The sequence below is a fragment of the Pogonomyrmex barbatus genome, unplaced genomic scaffold (genome assembly GCF_055798465.1).
Source record: "Pogonomyrmex barbatus isolate J1 unplaced genomic scaffold, ASM5579846v1 scaffold17, whole genome shotgun sequence".
In the NCBI taxonomy this organism is placed as follows: Eukaryota; Metazoa; Arthropoda; class Insecta; order Hymenoptera; family Formicidae; genus Pogonomyrmex; species Pogonomyrmex barbatus.
This window is the reverse complement of record NW_028297113.1, coordinates 4842595-4860678: the sequence shown is the minus strand read 5'-3', so window position 1 is coordinate 4860678 and position 18084 is coordinate 4842595. Positions and strand designations below refer to the sequence as shown.

The 18084-nt window shown below is 41.5% G+C and overlaps 1 protein-coding gene and 1 long non-coding RNA gene across 4 annotated transcripts in view; one reads left to right on the top strand and one right to left on the bottom strand.

The window, feature by feature from the left end:
• The window catches only part of LOC105427815 (uncharacterized), a 306009-nt gene that overhangs the window by 187815 nt on the left and 100110 nt on the right, over window positions 1–18084 (top strand). The gene's annotated exons all lie outside the window — the stretch shown is intronic.
• On the bottom strand, window positions 1705–11427 carry LOC105427814 (uncharacterized). Of its 3 annotated transcripts, none has more exons than XR_016138719.1 (3): window positions 6906–11427; window positions 6353–6751; window positions 1705–2441 (listed from the first exon to the last, which is right to left on the bottom strand). It is a non-coding gene; the product is annotated as an uncharacterized LOC105427814 (long non-coding RNA). The 3 variants fall into 3 exon arrangements; XR_016138720.1 differs by having other exon boundaries at window positions 6353–6748; XR_016138718.1 differs by lacking the exon at window positions 6906–11427 and having other exon boundaries at window positions 6353–6899.

Sequence of the window (18084 nt, the reverse complement as noted above, 5' to 3'; positions counted from 1 at the left end):
TTATAATTTATAAATCAACCGAACCGATGGTATGTTCGATGCGATGCGTATCGCCCAAAGGGTTAACCCCTTATTCAAAATACTGACGTTCACCCGTCGATGATTAATTCGTTTTATTACCCAACTTGTAACCTGTCTGCATTATCTATCTTATTATCGATGAAAATATTCTGAACGCATGCTACGCTACGCGATATTACTAAAATAATTCTTATGTTAGTATTCTTTTTATATGTTGCTAAAATCGTGCGTGCGTGCGTGCGTGCGTGCGTGCGTGCGTGCGTGCGTGTGTGTGTGTGTGTGTGTGTGTGTGTGTGTGCGCGCGCGTGTGTAAAAATCTTTTTCTAAATTTTATTGATTATGAAATTAACAACAATCCTGTCGAGAGGATCTCGATTTTAGAAAGCTTGAATCAATTTGCGGCGGATCGTTTTGCTACTACGTCACTTTTGTCATACGCTCAGAAAAAAAGTTTCAATTTCGCGCGTGTGCGGGATGAGACACGCACTCACGCACGCACGCACAGCAATGTGTAATCGGGCTCGCGAGCATTAGCCACGGTGTACTCCGCAAAAAGCGGAGTTGACGCTGCATGGCGCCCCATGCATCATATTCTTGCGTCGATAACTCGCCGCGATATTTGCTCTGGGTGCCACGCAAGAAGAAGCATCTCACGCTACCGGCTGACAGACCGCGATGCAAGAAAGCTTGATTAATAACGGAATAATAATATGTTTCTCCACCCCGCGACACAATGTCGTAAATATGCGGTCTTCTTGCGCCGGGCGGTCTCCTGCTCCTCCTCCTCCATCTCTTCTTCATCCGCCTCGGTGTATTACGGTGTACACGTGTAATATTAGTCGGTCGGCTTCTTATTAGTGCGCAAGAAGATATCGTACTCGCGTGCAACGCGGCCACCGCAGACTCGTTAAATTTATACGGCATTTGTGCGCTACTCAATATCTCGATATTTTAATATGGGAATGAATACATATGAAAATTGTGTTTGAAATAATGGAAGAAAATCTGCACTTAATCCTGCACTTAACTATCGAGTTGCATTTTTGTTGTTCATACTTTTGTGTATTAAATTCTCTTGGAATTTTTTTCGATGGTCGATATGATAAATGTATAATCATAATCACGATCGTTAAAATTATAATCTGATTGACTAACATTATATCGTATTGATTAATTCTAATGAGTTTGCATGCGTGCCATAAATTTCCATTGCGACGAGCTACCGATCTATTTCATCGAGTCTACTCTTTCTCGCGGATGACAACGATGGCCAATTTCTCGATCATTCCTCGAATACGATTCTTACTGACTCCCGCGGCATTTGTAGCGATCTCTAAATACGTCGAAACGTGCGTGCCAATGCGCGAATCCGCAAAGGTCGTTTCAAGCGTGATTTATCGCCGCCCCTTCGTCTCTTCACGCCCGCGAATTCCCCGCAAACGTACCGATTAAGCATGCTCGTTAAAGGTGGCGAACGCGTCACGCATTCGACCAGCGATTATGCCGTGACGCAATTTCACGCGCGGCTCATTAGCGACATAATTAATTCGAGACGCGAATTACTTGGAGCTTCGTGCGTCCGTGGTATTCTGCATTCGAGAGACGAAGCATAAAACAATACAATGGCGATAACATGTGATTTTACGGATGGACCACCCGCTCATTATATCAAGTTATGAAACATTGTTTTAGATTATACAGAAAAAAAATGATTTATTTAGATATTAACTTATCTATTGAATTATTTTCAAAACACAAAACATAATTTTTTATTTAATTAAATTAATTTATTTTTCTCTTTAATTTATTTTTATTTAATTAAATTATTTTACTTAGTTAAATTAAATTAATTTAAAGAAAATAATAGGATAAATTTTCCCATAGGCTTTAACTTTGCCTTTTTCCTACGTTAACTCTGTGTTACCTAACGTTAATCTAATATATGGTTATTTTGAGCGGGATTTTTTTTTTTTTACTGAAGATGCAACCCTCGCGTTGAGAAATTATGCATCGCGTGAACTGAGACCGCTCCCCCCGCGACTTCTTGCTCCGAGCCTCTTCAGTTCCGGGCTCTCCCATAAGTCATCCTAGGTGTTTCTTCGGTAATGACGCGTTCGCCCCTATCCCTCACGCCATTCTCTTCCCGGCTAATCGCGGTTTCTTGTTCTATTCATCATGCGGCGGCTATTCTGGTAGCTGGACCGTCGCGTACCGTCGCGAATTGGCATCTTGTCTTGGCGATGGGCCTCTGCATCCGTTTCTCGGTCGTCGTGTCCCTTCGTCCGTGGAAGCGGCATAATTATCGCCGCGAGGTAGTGATTCTATCTCGGCAATCACTTCAATGTGAGAAACACTCCTTTGATCGGTGTCTTTACGTACGGCGATGACAGAATATCACACGCAGCCGGATGTTGTCGGGCCTGCAAGCGGAACATAATTTCGTTAAATCTGCGAAATCTGCGAAATCTGCGAGAGTTTTTAAGATCGATTTAGTAACGCTATTGTTGAATTATATCGTTTCATTTCGACCAGACTAGACATTTGTAAATTTGATTTTATGCTTCAACAATTACACATTTGCGAAGAAACGATAAAAACATTATTCGATTAGAAGATGATAGGATCGCTATGTATGTCTGAGATACGTTCGACGCAAGAGCGTGCAAGTTTATCGATTCGTTCGCCGTCGACCGATGGCCGAGGAAATTAACATTACAATCCACGTGAAGGTCGTACGATAATGCGATGCGCACGTCTCTAGACAGGTTGGAATGCCGGTTTAACGGGACGTTGCGACAGTCGCAAAATGCAACTTTTATCGGCGGGCGTAACGAAGATCGGGAAGTTCCGTGGAATGTTAGTGACTTGTCTCTACGATTGCGTCCAGGACAAATCCTTATCGTCGGATCGCGAGGTTAACCTTTAAAGAGAATTCATGAGATCCTCGACACGGCCTTACATTAAATATCACAGAAAATAGATAAACAATCAGTCCTTTTTAGATGAACTTATCTCGAGTAATTATATATAATTAAATGTGCTCAGTTGAGAAAACTTAAGAAATATTACATGATTAATATTCTTACGCAAAACGTATACTCACGCTGTCCCTGAGACACGAGGCTGCCATTCGATCTCGAGACTATCGTCGGACATCGCGAAGAAGATACACCCTGATAGTAAATACCTATAGTAAATACACCCCGTTTCTTTAGAAACGCGGTGACATGATAGCGCGCGAGCACGCGATCAATATATACATACATACATACAATTTCGTATCGGCGGTGTGAGCATCAAATGGCGCAGTAATGCGCTTTCTCATTAAGATATTAAGAAATATTGAAACTCGTAACATTAGTGACAACGCGGTTGCTCACGCGATGGTGGCCACCAGGAATGGTGGTTTCTTTCCACAACAAATTACCCTGTCTGATTAGGCACTACGTAAATCATTACTTGAAGTGAAATTCATTCGAGTTCTGGGACCTAACTCTAAAATGTACGGTAATTAAAAATCTCCCGACGGAGATTACTCGTCGTATTGAAGTAACATTATTTTCTCATTCTTCGTTTTAATCAAATCGGTACAGCCTCCATTTGCCATTCCGTTTTTTTCTATGAAAAAACACCCGGAGAATCGCGTCGGGAGAGGCCGTGGTAATAAAGGAGTCACCGGAGGAAGCGAAGAGAGGCCCCTCCACACCACCCCCACCCGGGCAGAGGAGAGAGGCTATTTTACCGCTAGTCCAAGGCAAGATAGGATGACCTACTTCAGCAGGCTCCTCCTAAGTAGAGGGGCATCCACTACGGTGTTGATTTCTAATCGGAAAAGTCGAGGCGGCCGACCGGCCAATCCGCGTCCGTCCTGGCCCGACCGCGCTCGTTTTGCATCGGTCGCGTTGTAAAAAAACAGGGAATACCCGACCAATCGGTGGACGATCCGCCGCTGCAACTCGCGGCATTTGCAAAGGACGAAATGAACCGGCCGCCCGTGAGATTACCGTAACGTTATTGTTGATGCATACACGACGACGACGACGACGACGACGACGACGACGACGACGACGACGACGACTCCATTGTTTTTTGGTCCGAGCAGAGTATTGATCCTCCACCGAGTGATAAAAATATTAAAAATAAATATGATCAATTGGTACGATACACGTCACAAGACACAATCGAGACTTCGTGATCATTTGCATGAAGTTTTATCCTGATTTATGATAAAATCTTGTTAGATTGATGCCAGAGATTGTAAGAACAAAGCTTGCGATTTTGTAAGACTATCTCGATCAACAATGATAGAGATGACGGAATAGCGCAACTTATTGTATTTATCTCAAGTATAATGGCACCTTTAAGAATGCATCTCTCTTGCTCTTCTATTTTTAAATGTTTTGTCACTTTTTATAATATTAAATTATATTTATAAAATAAATAGATACTAAATTGATTTTTTATTTTTAACTGGTTTGAAAGTTGTTGTATTCGATATGTATTCACACAAATGCAATATATATACGAAATTAACTACTACTAATTTGATATAAAATTTCTCCGTGATGATAGTTGTGAAGAATGCGTCATCTCAGTTCGCAGGAAAGTTTGATACTTCTTTGAAACCGCATTACTAATAATCGTCGTTCCCATATAATACTTATTTCTTTCAAGTTAAGCCTTTCTCTGATACTCGTCATCCTCGCTGGGACTCGCTGACGCATCGTCGGGCGGTGATATGGTTAATCTCGTTTTCGTGCTGGCGCATCGCCTTCGATCCGGCGCGAGGAGCATGTACGATGTCCGCCGAAGTAACAATTAAGAGATCGCGGCCCGCCACGAAGCGATCCCTTAGACAGGTTCGTGGGAAACGGTGCACCCGACGCCATGAGCGTAGAACGGCTCTCCGCTTCGGCATCGCACGGCTAACCGTTGTACGTCGTTAAAGACGCGTCATTAAGGTTAAACGCTCGTGGAGGCAGCGCGATAGGCCGGCGTCTGCGCTCGCGTCCGGAGCGGAGGATTCGTACCTAGGAGTGAATAACGAATTCACGTTGGATGGGAACTACGGGGGAGATTCGCGTCTGGTCGTCATGTACCGGTCGCCGGTACCGTTCCGCTTTTGACCTCTGCTTTCCTACGCGAGTCATCGTTCTCTCGTTATTGGGCTCGCCCGTTTTTAAGCGGACCCATCCGTATCGCTAAAGTGTAGCTTGTGCGATGTCTCGCTAATGCCTAACAAATTATCGCATTAACGGCCAGGAGAGACTCGGTATATTTTAGTGGGATATCATCAAACGAGCTCACTTTTTCCGTGCCGTGCGTGGAGCAAATTAGAGCGTTCTAGTCCGCGTTATTTGTAAAAAATAAACCATTAGTGTTTAGATTTAGGTTCACTTTTCGCAATTTTTTGTGAAACTAAACCTGTTATTGTTGAAATAATACGTTAATCTTCTCGTCGAGCGTATATTTGAATAATACATTGGAAGGACAATGTCTCTTCACTGTCATATAAATCAAAATTTTTTACAGTTCTGTAAGTTATAACTTTTATAATATTCACATAGTTACTCGTTTAAATAATATTAAATCTCGATCGGGACGAGATATCCAGTAATAACAGTTTATGTGATATATTCGCGAAGAGGGAAAAAAGTATACAAAATAGCTTGCAATTTAGACATAAAATCGTTTAACAAACTATCGTTCTAACAAGCCTGCTAAACGTAAAATGAAATATTTTGGAATATTCTGAGAATATCCTTGGTTTCAATATAAAAATATTCTTATTTAGCAAATATTGCTGAAATTATATCGTACATGTGCACGTGAATCTTGATTTAATCTTATAAATAAATTTAATTCTATTGAATTAAATGTAAGAGGTAATAGAGATTCGCGTTTTTTTTTTTATATCAAAATATTCACGTTAATTTGAATTTTTTGTTTATCTCGAAATTACGATAAAGAGAAATTTCTAGTTTAAAGAGACCATCTGCAATTTATGATGATTTAATACAGATATCGCCGGACACAACTTAATCGATGACTCAAAGTTGATTAATTAGCTCGATGACGAGCCCGACGCGCTGATATATATTTCTCAATTTCGATCAATCTCTAATTACGCGACGCGGGTCGGGATAAATTGACGCTCTTCTGATCGCCCAGTCGCAGCGAGGACCGACGCTCTTGCGCAAATCGGAATATCACTCACTGGGCCGAACTATCCGCCGTTCTCATCGATCCTTCTCCCGCCGCCACTGTCCCTTTCCCCGTTTCTGGAATATCTCGATCTAGGCGTTTCGGAAGGATAAATAGACGGGGGTACCTTCATGACGGGAAATGTCGAGGCTCTCTCGGGCTGGGAATGAGTTTGCCAGTTTCCTCCCACAAGAGGCTTCGGCCAGCGGTTCGCTCCCTCCCTTTCCGTTCCTTCGATCGGCCTGTCAGGGTGCTCGCGACCATTGTTTTACCTACGGCGGACCTCCTGTTGTTGCCGCAAATCCGCTGCCTCCCAGCGTCACGAACTCGGCCGCGGGAGTAGATGCCCACCGCCGACACGAGCGAGAAGCTACCCGCCCGGCATTTCAATTCGCACGATCAGTTTTTTTATTCCTGGATGCCCGCGAAGGTGTTGCACTCGGAAGCGCGTGATAACTCCTGATCGTGGAGTTTTACCGATGTTTTAGGGCCAAGTGTTATTTAGATATGTTCAGATACCAAACTACTTATGGACATACAAATATTTCTAAATTAGAATGTGTTCCTTGTTATCGTAATCCGTCATTTATAATCTATAATCCTATAACTTTATATAAAGCAAAGAGCAAATATTTTTCTATCGAATTATTTTGATAAGTCTGTAAATGTTTTGCACTTACTTGCAACATCAGAAATGTCAGGTATCAAGGCTTGTCCAACAACGGTATCTTATCGAAAAATTTACAGGCTATCTCAAATTGCCTGTTGTATATGACGCACGATTGTTACTGTCTCAGAGATGGGATCGCGCCACGCGCGTTCGCGCACTCCTTTGAAGACACTTACCGAAATTATTCCAAGGGCGTCGCGCGAAACTCGCCTCGTCGATACTTTCGCCCGAATGTTAACAATGAGCATGATAGGCAGCGCGATAGAATCTACGGCTGCGTCGCGGATCGAGCCATCCTATGCCGAGGGCAATTTTTTCGACAGAGAACTCGCCAGAGAATTCGCGGTAATTATCTTTCGGGCTAAAATTCCCGATTCCGCGTCCGGTAGATCCGCGCCGAGTGTGACGCTCGCTAAATGACGTAACGCGTTAAATTATCGAGTGATCGAGGAGCGCGTGGAAAGAGACTAACGAGCGGTCGCTGTCACTAGCCGAGCTACGATAGCGCTCTGACATTTGTTGCGAGCGAGGCGTCTTAATGAGACTGGTCGCGGACTTAGAAACGTTTGACGAGACTCCACCGGCGGTCGCGGGACGAACGGCGCGATGATAAGCGGCCCAGATAAAGTCGCCGTGCTATACGGAGCCGGAGGCGAGGCGCGAGTCTGCACGACGGGCGTGCAAAAGCCGGGTATCATCATGAATAGGGAGCAATCAGATATCATTAGCGTTTTTTATATAAAGCCGTGGTGTGCCTCGCGGTGGTTCCGCAAGGCCGCCAGCAACGGTTCCCACGCTCGCAGGTGAACCGATTTCTACGACGAGATCGCCGCCGCCTAATCGCTGGATACATTTAATTCCCCTCGTTAGGGCATTAACGAGCGAGAGGTGAAAGATGATTTTCGCCAATGAATTATTGCTTCCCATCACCCCGTTCGTTTTTCATCGCGTGTTGCGTTCGAGGCACGAGAGATTGCCGTTGTTGACCGTTGCTCTTATTTCTTTCGTATTGTATTCATCGACACGCCGCATTATGAAATAACAACTACGAGTGTGACAGACGGAAAAGCCACTTTGCGTCTCGATTTAGAAAAGTAATTTCTCGAGACTTTGAGATTTCGATACAAGACGTTTTATATAAGATGAGGTAGAATTACTACTAGAAAGCGTGACTTTTCACGCTAGGAACAAAATGTTTTAAGACAAAAAGTTATGACGATTTTTTTATGACCTCTTTCACCGGCGCGCTATCAGTTTGCATTCTTATCTTCATGTAGTTTATGCATAGGCATAAATAGACGTCCGGGAATCATTTGACTATGACTATTTTATTCTCTAAAGTCTTGACTGTTTTAGCGACACGTAACTTTTATATGCAAATTACATTTTTATCTAACAAAGCGCGACATTATGACGGGAGAGGCGGGAGTCATGAATTATCGACGAAAACGCATAATTGCATATTTATAGCTGCCAAGACACGTAAAGGCAATTCGCGTGCGTTCGCGCGTGCATGCGCGCGCATGCCTATTATCTCGTCTTAACAGGCATTTCTAAAATATTGCTAAATGACGGCGCGTCAGTAATCAACGATAGCGAGCGCGGTTATGGAGATTGCGTCTGACGCGATTATCTCGCTTGAAATTGTCCTGTCGTCTCAAACACTTGACACGCTGCATATTCGTCATTTAACGTTCCGTGAAAGCCCGTTCGACGTTAAAAATGATCCACTGCATCGAACACTCAATTTATGTCGCAGTGACGTGCAACTGCTGAGATGCGGCCTCTTCGGTGACTAAGTCGGTCACTTTATTAGTGCTAAATTCTAATTGACTATCGAGTGTGAAAGATGAGAAAGGTAATTTTTTTAAATTTTTATTAAATTTTATTAAAATTTTATTGAATTTTTTTGTAATTTTATAAAATGACAGTCTTCAGAAGATACAAGATGAGATACTTTTAATTTATTTAATGGGATCTGCGATATTATTTACATGAATATTTGATATGAATCAAAGATCATGATTAAAGAATTAAATGGCAACTTCGCTAATTCTAACTAACTCGGATCGTATAGTTCATGTACAATGGCACTCAACTCTCTCAATCGTTTAGGAAGATATGCGATCATAAAAGAAAACGGCTGTATGACATTTCATCTCGTTAGAAATCATTGAATCGAATTGATAATCGATTAATGTGTACGGGTATTAATTTATCCTGAAGAGATTTAAGAAAGGAGGATTTAAGAAAGATTTAATACGAATATATCCGGCACGGCGGTAAAAGAATTCGCGTTAGGGCTTTACAACGTATCGTTCGGCGATTTTACTGCCGCGCTATTTTGAAGTCATCAATACGGTGAACGCGGCACTGGCTTTCAAGCTATCTGCGGATACTAATAAACCCGGGAGATGTTATACTATTATCGTCCACTCGTACTCTTATTACGATACGAATGTATTATCGTGTTAGCGACGAGCCGGCGCGAATACCGGTTCGCGACTATTTAACCGATATGCACTCGCCGTTATTTGCCCATTAGGTCCGATCTTATCGATCGGAATCGTCTGAAACTAGATCCCCGCAACTCCGGAATCATTTACCTGCAGCAGTGAAAACCTAATTACGCGATTACTGCCGCGATTACTCTCTCTTCATCTTTCTCTTTATCTCCGCGTGTTCGCTTATGACGTTATTACATGACATCTTTCTCGATGAACCTCTGATTGAAACTTCTATTAAGTGCAACGATTGTGTGGATCGATAAATACTTTTAAATTGTTATAGTATTTGATATTGAAAGGCAAAAATTTTTCTTTTCTCTTGGAACAAATTTAAAAAAATTTTTTTGCTTTTGATACCACTTAATAATATTGTAATTTATTGTATTTATTGTAATAATATTGTAATTTATAGCTGATCTTTAGATATTTTTCCTTTCTATATTATCTTCTGCTTCGAGGATTACGCTAGAATACAATAAATTCGTTTTTTTTTTTTTTTTTTTTCATCTTCTTGCAGTTTTGAATGTGCGATTGTATTTCACACCTCGGCCAATGTTTCCGATCGCAGTCTCGGTACGTACGGTAATCGCATGGCGCGGCTATAACGAGTTTCAAATGAGATTCCGATGTTTTGTCCCGGTCGTAGGGTATCGCGTTTAACGGCGATAAGAGGGAAATCCCTGCGGCGAAGCCGGTCACGATGCTATCCGAGAGGCAGAAAATGGACGTGCGGTGCGGCTCCGCGACGAGAAAAATTATACGTGCATACGAAAGAGGGGAGGGAACCCAGGAGGGAGAAAGAGAGACGGAAGAGACGCGCGTATATGCACACGGTGCGCTGTTACCGCGAGCCGTTTTCTCTAATTCTCCGTGATTGATGGCGATTGGTGGATTTTTGTCTTACCCAGCCGGGCGGCAGGTGATTACCGTAGGTAGACAGGCTGTGGCTTCAGGTATCTTACCTGAGCACGTATCTGCGGATACGTCGCGCGATCCGCCATGATACGACATGAGCGAGCGTCCGGGCGCGATCGTTATAACGAGAAAGATGGACAGCGGGCAGGAAGATATTCGATAATAGCGCACCGATTGCGTAAAAACATCCTCCCCGCGTGGCCCGAGAACCGCGCGATTGAGTCGTTGATGTGGAAACGTTCAACGGGCAAACGGAGAAAAAGGAGTAAACGAAAAGGAGACGGGATGCGAGCGAGCGTGTAATCGGCGTTTAATTTCACGCACGAGCCGCGATGTGTCATTACGGTGATGGCATACGTGACTACGATGTATCAGATTCTTTGAGGGTTGATTGGCGCGTGTTGTCCGTTTCTATGCCGGTGGATTTTGCCATTATCTGTAATATTCAGGATTAGGAGAATATTGCGTACTTTTTAAAATGTTGTGTGCGATATACGATATACATACCCTTTAGATCTCACGTCACATATCAACTCTTTGCTTTCCAGAAGAGTTTTAAAAAATTCAATAGTTTTTTCAATAGTTTTTTCTATTTTTTATGTTGCTGTTTGTATATTAATAAATTTAAATTTATAGAGAAAATTAGTTTTGAGCATTGGCGAGATTACCAGATTGGTGGAAAAAAATCTCTCCCCGATTTAACTTATTTAGCGACAATTAAATTACACTTCTAATTATATTTCACGATTGAGTTTTGAAATTTGATCTGAAACAGTACCCAGTACGCTGCGATTGTCTACGGTGATCGCTTCGCGCTTGCAAAAATCTAACGAGATCACCGACGGCTATTCAATGATCCTCCAAGACTCGCGATCGTAATTCCATCCGCTTCGTCCACCTATCCGTGTTCGCGTCGGAAAATAAAAGCGGCAAACTCGTCGTATTCGCTGTTGTTGGCCCCTGCGCTCCTTATTTCGCCAGCTCGTGCACGAGAAGTCGCTCTTAATTGCGCTGATATACGATTCGCTCGTAGACTTCGGGGCGCTATTTCATTCGATGCCGTTAACGTTACGCAGCGTTGCAACGCGAGACGAGACGAAATGAAACGGGACGAAACGATGCGATGCGATGCGATGCGCGATGCGGGGCCGTAAATTACTACTTCTAATCCTTTTCTCGCGCGCGTAGGACCTTCAGTTCTTCTCTGATGTGTGGAGAACCCAAAGAGGGAAGGAAAGTTGAAATTTCACGCTACCGCCGATTCTGGGCACGCGCGTTTCGGAATTTAATCGGTTATTGGACACGTTTAACAATCGCTTGATCGAATGATCAACAATTCGACGACATGAGATCGAATGATCAACAATTCGACGACATGAGATCGAATGATCAACAATTGGACGAAATGAGATCGTTCTCGTTTCTATCTCGCGATTTCCTCGAGCAGACCGATTACCGAGTCCTGGAATCGCCTTCGTAAATTTTAATAGATTGGGGCAATAACCTTTTATCTTTTTTATGTTTTTTGGAAAATTTATATCAATTACAGATGCCATGAAGCGTCATTGAAATAGCGGTCAAATTTGGAAACCTTACACTGGACCACTTGATATCTGTCGATCTATTACAGAAAGCGTTGTAGTTTATATGACTTGGGTATCGAATGTTCATCACAAACTATTTGTAATTCATTAACGTCACGCGTTTTAACCGTGCATGTTTATTCAGCAAATCGATATCTTTAATGCAGAGAAGAAATAATGAATATCGCTAATTGATCGCGTCACCGTATTATGACTTGCTCGCATGGTGCAGATATTTATCTTTAGATAACAGAGTATTTGATAATTAAAATGATTAATAGTATATCGTTAAGTGTTTAATTGCGTCGCGAAGTGGGTACAAATAATTGATATCTTATAGCTTATTCCTGTATATGTAATTAAGAGCACAGAAGAATATAAGATAATATAAATGGAATAATATAATTAATATATATAATGCTTAATCGTATTACACGATATCGAAGATTACAAATATAAATACATTTATATAATTGCTTATTTGTAAGAGAAGAGAAATATAATATTAGAAAATGAATCTATATAGCTACTTCGTCTTAAATAATATGATTACACGCTCACGCGAGATATCCTTGGTGAAATTGCAACCTTTACAACCTAAATAATTCATTCGCTATTGGAAGATAAATTAATTTAAATTCATTTATAAATATTTATGCTGTTAGTGCATGTCTACCGGTAGTTGAACGTAAAGACGTACTGGACGTAAGAGAGTATTTATGTAAAGAATCTCGTGTTAAGTACTGGTGAAACATATAGAAATACGAGAGAGTGCGCGTACCGTTGGCTTGGTGAATTTACAACTGTCTGCGCCTCGGCGATATTTTATCGGCTATAAAAATAGAAAGAATCGATGAAAAACTCGCATCGTAACGACCACACGAGAGTCGCGCGTTGTTCGCATCGCACAAATCACCCTCTTAAAAATAAAATCGCTGGTAATTTTGATCTCGCCGCAGAAGAATTAAGCACTCCGATATCATACGAGCTGGTAATTCGTTGACTGAAACACGTTTCGATTAAGAAAATCTTTAGCGATTTTTCGATAGTGACCACTCATTAAACTAGTCGTTCGCGCGGAGACTCGGGAACGACTAGTTTATGAATTTCTAAAATGGTTCTTAAAAAATGTGCAAAAAAACGAGAGAAGGCGAGAAAGGCGTAGAGGTGAGACTGACACATTATCAAGATGACGCTGCGAAATATTCTTACGCCATACTGGCGGTGTTAGCGGAATCTCAGCGACAGCTGCGGCAGCCATAATCCGTCTATTTCTCGAGCTAGCTTTTGTGAAGCCGCGTATCGAATGATTTCGATTCCCTGATGCGTTCGGTAAATCTTTTAGTGGCAAGAACGAAATTTCTAAGGAAAGACGCCTTGCCTGAATCAATGTTTCTGTAATAAACTCTCGATAAAATCTCTTTCTTGAACAAAGTAAGTTTTTTCTTCAAAAAAAAAAAAAAAAAAAAAAATTACATATAACATTAATAATTATAAAAATATTCGGTATAAAAAAACTTGTGGTTCTTCTTGCATATGATAAATCTTGCGTGATAATTCGTGTAACAAGAGGTACGTAAAAGTTTGGCTGTTTATTGCATTCTCAGATGACGCGAGATGTGTCTTCAATTATCATCACCAGATAAATAATTAAAAAAACATCTTCATACTTTCTCCTGGCATTTGCAATAATGTTCCTTTTGTCCAAAAATAACTTTATAACTTTATATTAACCGCTGAAATTTGTTTGTTGAATGCTGATTATATGCATGGCGTTAATTGGCATTCTTAGCGCCATTGCGGAGGACGCGTTCCTTTCTCGTTCATTACGCATTTAATGCGAAGTCTCTTAAGCTTCAAAGAGTGCCCCACAGTGCGAGGAACGGGACAGGTCTCGTACGCCGTAAATGACTTTATATTCGATTTAATTGCGAGTATTGTGCGTGCCTTCTTTTATCGATCTTTTTTTTCTAAACCATCATAATACTATCTTTCTCTTGTAATCCCGTTTGATACCCCGTTTTATACCGTTCGTCCACGCGGATATAACGTACGTTACGAAAAACGAGACCGGCTTCTTTCGACCTCGCAAACTTTTGTTAACACGCAAATGAATAAAAAGGCTACTCCACTGCGTGTTTTCTTCACATAAAATATTCGCAAAGTACAATAATGCAATTCGTCTTTCATTCCAAATATCCTGTTAGAAATAAAAACTAGACTACATAAAAAAATAGGAAAACTTAATTTTAAACCAATTGTATATGCCGTATGAATTTATATTGTCTTAATTTTAAAACCTCAGAATGGAGAATGAAAAATAAGAATTAAAGAACAAAAATTTTGAAGCATTGAAAAAATAAATATATAATAAAGATTAAAGAACAAGGATAAAGAAGAGGAATGATTTCCAGAAATATTTGAAGATTAGGAAAGAAATTGATATTCTTTTGGAGATACTTTTTTAAGATCTTGTGATGCTTTTATCTCTCTCTCTCTCTCTTAGAAATTTAAAATATCATTTTGTATATAGATAAGTTATTGTCCGCCGCTGTAACCTGTTCAGATTTATTCGCAAAGAAGCTAAAAATTTGCACGGGGTAATGAGACACCTGACGCTTCTCGTTTCTTGTCAGACATCTCGTCGGAGAAAGCTGCTAATCGTTAATATCTTGCGGCAAAAATAATTGATGAATTTGTTGCCGCAAATCGGACTCGCATATGGCGATAAGTTTCTCTGCATCCGAGCGTCGTTAATATTATCGGATGATGCGTGCCATAAATTGACGTTACGCCGGCCTTTGTGGGTAGTTTCTTTAATTTAGGCTCCTTAGCATTTGGAAAAAAATCTAATTCCATGATTCCTTGTATAAATTGAAATATTGCACATGAAATATGCCATTGGGAAGACAAACTATTAAATGACAGGCTATTAGTAGAGAAAGGCTATTAGAAGGCCATTATTAAATATTCAACTCGCAAATGTGACAGAGACTTGTCATCATTTTTAACATATTCGTAAACGACATACACTTTTAATTAACGCGGCTCTTATAAATAAATCACCGTAACGCGCCGCGCCGAATTACGGTGGGGGAACCTTTTATCGATTCCACGCGGAGGAAGAAACGCTGACAGCTACCTGTCGTCCGCGGTGTACCTTGCGGAGCGGATCCGGATGGTCGGTGCGAGCACCGAAGACCCGAGGGCGAAATTGCCGCGCGTCGTGCAGCAGCCGTGTACCGGGGCCGGTCGGTCGGTCCGATCGCTGATATCTCAAATAGACACGTTAACGTAGGCTCTCTGCTATGAGCCTAAGGGCGCCCACGAGGATCGCGGGCCCCGACGTTCTCCGATATCTTGTAGTACCCTGTAAGCAACGTCCGGGGTCCCCTTTTGCCTCTCCTCTCCTCCCCCACTCTCCTCCTCTGCCTCCGTTGCACCTCGACCGCCGTGGCGCGCCTCGTCGGTGGTTGTGGTGCTTGCAGCGCGGCTGTGCTGCAAGCCGACCTAACCGTTATCCGGTTAACGAGCTACCACCGCTATATACACCGGCCGGTCGGCCGGGCATTGCGCATGCACGAAATGTATACGTGGGAACCGGAATTGGTGAGCGGTAGAGTAAGTGAGCCTAGGGACCCCGAGGAGAGCCGCGCGCATCCCGCGGTTGAGAAAGGACGAAGGTCTCGCCGATCGCAACGACTCCACTATTCCCTGCAGATTGCGAAAGGTAGCTGATTCACCGCGCGGGTCATTAGACCGCCCCGCGGACCACCCTTGTCGCGACTGTTCATCCATCAGCTCCTTACCTTTTTTTTGTTTCAATGTTGTCACTCTTATTTTAATGCACCTTGGATACTTAATAATAAGTTCAATGTTCAAATGAAGCAGATCTTTTACAATTGTTGTGCAATTCGATTTGGTCGATTTTTGTATTTTACAATAATAATTTAAATTTTTATACGAATTATGGAAATATTCTTGAGTTTTTATATGATGTTTAAGATATTTTTCTTATCAGACGAATGAAAGTTGAAATTATTTGAAATAATGAAAGTTGAAATTGTTTAGCATTCTATGAATTTTAGTCGTTAACAGTTTGAACAAAAGGAATATTATTGCGAATGATAGGAGAAAGTATGAAAATCGATGTTTTTTTTTTTTTATTTAATCATTTATCTGATAATTATAATCGAAGACACGTTGCGATATCTGAGACTGCAGCGAGCAAAACTTTTGCATGCCTTTCGTTATGCGGATTATCATACAGATTTATTACGCAAGGACGCGCTCAAGAATATCTATGATCGTAAGATTTGTAAGCTTATCAATGATGACAACATTGTTTGTGCAACTATAACTTCGTTGCAATTGAGATATAAACGTGGGAACTGGACTTAGTAATAGAATGAGAGGCTAGCATCGAAGAATAACACCGAGACTCTCGGTTGAGAGAGAGAGAGAGAGAGAGAGAGAGAGAGAATGTCTTTCGGTTATCTCCTTCATGCTATAGATTAAGTTTCAATGGCGTTATTATTAATGTAACGACTCTCTACATTTTATTGCGAGATGTCGCGATCGGAATTGAAACGATCTCCTATAATTTATTGTACTTGATTTCTTACGTATTGTATTCATTATTTTTATTTTCTGTTTCAGGTAAGTCTTCAAACACTATTATAAAACACTATTACTCGCCTGTTTGAGCCGTGAACGGTAAGTCATACGACCTTGCGTACTTTATTTCCCTTCCGATATAATAAAACAAGCGAGATCCTTTCGCCGCCAAGAGAATCATCGCACTATCCTTCGTATCAGAAAAATCTGTCGACCATCACCATGCTGGGAAACGAGCAATGTTCCTGGAAGATTTAAGCTTGCGTACTGCAGATCGCGATAACGTATGTCGCGACCTCGTATGCGCGTCAGCAACATGTCGGCCCATAGACGTGTATTATTGATAGAAAAATCATCAAGGAAATCCTTTTGTTTTGAACTCAATCTTGCCATAAATAATAAAAATCTTTTTTCAAATGCAAATTTACGGATCAAGTATAAAAATTTGAAATGTTGTAAATTCAAAAATTAAAAATAGATTTTTTTTTTCGTCAAGTGACTAAAGAGATGGGAAACGAAATTAACGCTAAATCTAAATTTTACGCATTCGGCTGAATGTTATGTCTTTGGCTAATGTCATCATGGAAAAGGAGGAAGAATTTTAAATGCCCATTTTCTCAATTGAAGAATTCTCTAAGATTTCTTCTGTCGAGATAATCTCTTCTTTCTCTATTTGTTTCCCCGCGCTGACTTCACACGCAGGATGTGCACCAATCTGTGCATCTCGTTTCGTTCCCGCGGATTAGCGAGCAGCGGCATTATGTGGCATTATGCTTCGCGATTCCTGTCTGTTCTTCCCTTCGCGTCTTATACATGTGGCCGCCAGTGTGTGTGTGTGGTGTGTGTGTGTGTGTGTGTGTGTGTGTGTGTGTGTGTGTGTGTGTGTGTGTGTCAGCGTCTAACTCGCAAGTGCATCTGATAGTGACCGACTCACGCCCGTAGATTGCAGATTTAGAATACCGATTCGGTTTCCTCGTGGACGGATTGAATCGTCACCACCGTTTCCTGATAAGTTGTGACAGATTAACGTCGAATTGAAACAAGAGTACACTTATGTTTCAAATATTCAATTATAAGCACAGGATGAATTGAATGTCTTGTACCTGAATATGTTGTATCACAACATAGTTCGATAATAGGAAAATTATTTTCAAGTATCTCGTGACAACAATGGCCAATATCGTCGTCGAGAAAATTGATTACATCTCGTTTCACTATGTAATTACATTTCGCGACACTGATTATATGAGACGGTCGGGCCGCACGTAACAACGACAATGAAAATATTCACGATTGAGGAAGCAGATATGATAATTTACGAAGAATTATTTCACGTGAGAATGTCAAGACTTTTCGCTGAAAATGTGGCCGCATGGAAGACGCAATTTCCATTATCACTCATTACGTTCCGACCTTCTCCGTATGCCGAACGCCGATGGCCTCGTCGAATCGCCGGGGCCGATCGGGGAAAATCATTGTTGAACAACCGGGCGGAAACGTTGCAATTACCGAGGGGCAACATCGGGATGATTACACCTTGTGCTCAGCGATGTATCAACGAATTATA